This window comes from Lactuca sativa, chromosome 2 (assembly GCF_002870075.4).
Source record: "Lactuca sativa cultivar Salinas chromosome 2, Lsat_Salinas_v11, whole genome shotgun sequence".
Lineage (NCBI taxonomy): Eukaryota > Viridiplantae > Streptophyta > Magnoliopsida > Asterales > Asteraceae > Lactuca > Lactuca sativa.
In genome coordinates, this window is record NC_056624.2 from 200,450,848 (window position 1) to 200,455,874 (window position 5,027).

The window sequence follows — 5,027 nt, forward strand, 5'->3', positions numbered from 1 at the left end:
CCTTGGGCACCCGCCCGCTAAAATTGGACCTCTTCCTGAACAACATACTAGCATACGATGCCTAGGGCTAACCCCCGGGTCTTCTACTCATATCTACATGGTCCGGCATTGTGGTCGTAGACCCATTCACACAAAGGGAAACTCACCTGCACCGGCTGAACTCGCTGATGATCCTACTAGCTGCTGCCTGGCAACTCTCTGAACTCCTGCTCCACTCGCTCCCCGAGCTACCAATATCAATGCAACACTGAGTCTAACTGACCCCCGAAAGACAACCAAGTCAACTCTGGTCAAAGTCAAAGTCCTGGTCAAAGTCAACCTCCCAAGTCAACCCTACTCGCCGAGTCACCCTATTGACTCGCCGAGTTCATAAGTTCAGAGTCCTTTTATTCGCGACTCGACTCGCCGAGTCAGTCCATGACTCGCCGAGTCTACCGATTACCGAGTCCTGACCTGACCAACTCACCGAGTCTCCATTCGACTCACTGATTTGAGTCTCAACACGAAGGGTTTGGGGTTTCGCGACCTGACTCGCCAAGTCCAAGAACAGACTCGCCGAGTCCAAGACAACCTTCAATAGACTCTCCGAGTTGTTCATCCAACTCGCCGAGTTCCTGCCCAACATCATCTGACTCGACGAGCTGTTCATCCCACTCATCGAGTTTCTCCAAATCTTCATGCTACTCGCCGAGTCCACTCAAAGGACTCGCCGAGTCCATTCAGATCTCCCAACATGCAGAGGACTTTTGAGTCATGCAGGGACTCCAAACCATAGATCATTACTTCCAAAGCTCAATCCCCACGTAAAGTTGCAAACTTTACGTATAACTAAAGAGATCTGGGCTCAAAACATACTAGGGTTTGGTTTAAGGACAAATGGGCTTCACCAACTACTCATCTCCTGATGCTTTATGACATATTGGACCATCCCAACACTAGATCTGAAGTTGCAACAACATATCTAAGCCCCTAACTCGAATTAGGTCTCAATCAACCATAAAACCCCAAATCTCATAACAAAATAGATCTAGATGCAAAGAAAGGAAAATGGCAGCTTAATACCTCCAAGATGAACACAAACTGAAGTAGATCTCGGATATACACCTCTCCTTTGAAGCAACCTTCTTGATCTTCAAGTTCCTTTCCAAAATTCCTTCCTCCAAAGCTATATCTCTCAAATGATGGAAGCTCACACGAAATCTAGGGTTTACAGGTTCTCTAGGATGATATGGAGGCTGAGGGAGGGACATAACACCCTTTATATAGGATACAACTCCCGGAATTAGGGTTTTCCTCGCACAGACCAGAATCGCCGAGTCTCCTTGGCCGACTCGCCGAGTCGGTCACTTACTCCTCGACCCAGATCCCGCTCGGACTCGCCGAGTTCCTCCTTGGACTCGCCGAGTCGCCCCTAAAAATTAGGGTTTTTTTCCTTTCTTGGCCTTCCAGATTTTAGGTGTTACAAAACTCTTGTTGGATTATTGTCTAACTCCATAACTATTTTGGTATGTACATGACCCGATTATGAGCATGACCCTTTTGGGTTGCCTTCACCATAGCAATATGTAGGATGAATTAAGGAGAGAAAGGTTTAATTATGATTTATTAATATATTATGAGAATAATATATTAAAGGAGAAATCATATTGTTTAATTAATATTAGTCAAGACTTAATTAAGAATTAATTTTGTGGCTAAAAGTGTCACAATCATGAATTTTTGTGCCTTGTAACTATAATACTTAAGTCAAATTATAAATCCAAAAACATAAGAGCATGTATGATGCTTATTCTATGACAACAAAATTTCAATCAAATACACCATACAAGCATTACAAATGGTCAACAAGCAATTGGAAACCCTAGAAGTTCTTGTTTAGGTCCATTTTGGACTAGGACTTCCTTATTGGGCCCAATGGACCAATAAGCTTCCAATTTGACTATCTTGGGCTTAGAACTCATAAATGGGCTTTAATTGGACCCACTTCCATTTATTTCAACATTTTGGGCCATATTGGGCCTAGAATGAAATAAATTAATTATATGAACCATTTTGGGCCATATTTAACCTTATGTAGCCCTAATAGGTCATAAGAATCATATTTATGGTTATTTGGACCAAACTGTAACATCCCAAAATTTAAGACCAAAAATTTCTTTTTAATAAACATTACTTTAACCAAAGACATCATTCCAAAACATAATCTGAGTATAGGTTTTCAAAACACATGTTTATTATCAGAGTAAACATTCCCAGGTTGACTAATCTATGGTGTGTGCCATGCGATCACCCCGAGCTCCTCCCTCCGCTACCGGAAGTACCTGAAAACAAAACTGAAAACCGTAAGCACGAAGCTTAGTGAGTTCCCCACCTTACCACATACCATGCAAAACACATACTGCACATACTGGGCCACCCCCGCTATCCTGGGCCTCGCCCACTACTTCGGGCCTCGCCCGCTACAACGGCCCCGCCGCTCCAGGCCCCGCCTGGCTTCGAGCCCCGCTCGGATACAGATCTGTTTCACTTAGGCCTCGCCTGTCACAGGGCCTCGCCCTCAGACATGTATTAGCACATAAACATATCACATAACATTACATAAACTAAACATATACTAACAACTCTTGCTCTAAGGCCTCGCCTAACTCTGGGCCCCGCCCGAGTTCTGCTACTGATGAGTCATGGAACCTCGTCCATACTCCTGCTGATAGTGAGGTTCGGGCCCAGCCCACCCTCACTCCTTTCCTAACTTGGGCCTCGCCCCTGCTCTGCTGCTACTGAGATGTGGAACACCATCCACACTCTGCTATTGGTGAGATACGGGACCTCGCCCTCACTCACCTCCCTACCAGGCACATACAAGCATCACACAGACAACAAGTATAAACTATCACATAAACCGCTCCTTGGGCACCCGCCCTCTGTCATTGGACCTCGTCCAAATATCATGCTAGTATACTGTGCCTAGGGCTAACCCCCAGGTCTTCTACTCATAACTACATGGGCCGGCATTGTGGCCGTAGACCCATTCATACAAAGGGAAACTCACCTGATATTGCTGAACTGCTGCTGCTAACCCCTTTGACCGCTACCTGACCACTGACTCCGAACTGCTGCTCCGCTAGCTCCCCGAGCTACCAATATCAACATAACACTTAGTCTAACTGACCTTCAAAGGTCAACCAAGTCAACTCTGGTCAAAGTCAACGTCCTGGTCAAAGTCAACCTTCCAGGTCAACCCTACTCGTCGAGTCACCCTACTGACTCGCCGAGTTCATAATTCCAGAGTCCTTCCACTCGCGACTCTACTCGCCGAGTCAGCCCCTGACTCGCCGAGTCTACTGATTCCCGATTCCTGTCCTGACCAACTCACTGAGTCCTGGCCCGACTCGCTGACTCGAGTCTTGACTCGAAGGGTTTGGGACCACTCGACCTGACTCGCCGAGTCTAAGAACAGACTCGCCGAGCACACGACAAACTTCATCCAACTCGACGAGTTGTTCATCCAACTCGCCGAGTTCATGCCCATCTTCATCCGACTCGACGAGCTGTTCATCCCACTCGTCGAGTTCCTCCTCATCTTCAAGCTACTCGCCGAGTCCACTCGAAGGACTCGTCGAGTCCACTAAGATCCACTTACATGCAGAGGACTTCCGAGTCATGCATGAGCTCCAAACTATAGATCTACCCTCCCCAAGCCTATTACCCACGTAAAGTTGCAAACTTTACGTGTAGAGAGTGAGATCTAGGCAAAATACACCCATAGCTAGGGTTTAGGACCAAGAGGCTCCAACTTCCACCCATTGGCTGATACTTTCTGGGATTACAAACCAAAATAAACATGGATCTGAGGTAGCAACCTCAGATCTGGACCTCAAGCTCAAGATTGGTCTTCAACATGGCTTAAAAGCCCCAAAACTCATAACCAAGGGAAAATCTGAAGAAGAGAAACGAATTGATACCTTCTAATGCTCTGAAATGCTTCCCAAACTTCAGATCCAAAGCCACTCCCTGATGCTCCAAGGATTCCCACCCTTCTTCTTCCTTAAACCCACTCTAAAATGGCTAAAAGCTTGAATGAACACAATGGGGGCTTAGCATGCGGCGTTCTGGGTGCAAGAGGCTGTAAAGGAGCCCTAGGAAGAAGATTAAGATGCTTAAATAGGCTCCAAGCCCCGGATTTAGGGTTTTCCTCGCACAGACCAGACTCGCCGAGTCCACTTGGCCGACTCGTCGAGTTGGTCACTTCCTTATCGACCCGGATCCCGCTCCGACTCGCCGAGTCCTTCCTTTGACTCGTCAAGTCCCTCTTAAATTTAGGGTTTCCTTTACTTTCTTGGCTTTCAAAATCCTGGGTGTTACAACTCTCCCCCACTTAAACTGAACTTCGTCCTCGAAGTTTACCATGGCCCACGCCAACGGTCTGCTTCCAATACCCAACACCGGCCGCCTACCTGCGCTGGTCTTCCACCGAATACTGCACTGAACCCACAGGGGTTCTCCACTTCTTTCCTTGCGCAAATCCCTTGCCTTCCCAAGGCAAGGTCTCATTACCGACTTTTCCTTTGTCACTGTGAAGGTCCTATCCTTCACTAACTCCATCATCTCCCTGCTATTTCCAGGACGGGTCATCACCGTCAACACTCACTGACACTCCTTCCTGCCAACACTTGGTGTCGAGCACCCCTCGACTCAACTAACTGAAGTCCACCATACGCTGCATACTCGCACTGCCACCGACTGGCAATTCAATTATTCCCCGACTGACTTCATGATAAACCGGGACCGCCCTGGTCCCTACCAACCTATCAATGACTGGATCACCGGCTCCCATCGGTAGCTAGTCCCAACACCATCACTGGTCGCTCCCAGCGACTCCCAAAGGACCTCGACCACTTATAACTGCTCAATCAACCCTGCCATCCAGGCACTACAAACTCGGGATCCCCGATCCCCTAACTTGACACTAAGGTCCCAACCAGGTCCCACCTGCGCTGCTAAACTCACGGGCCTCGCCCTCGGGTCTC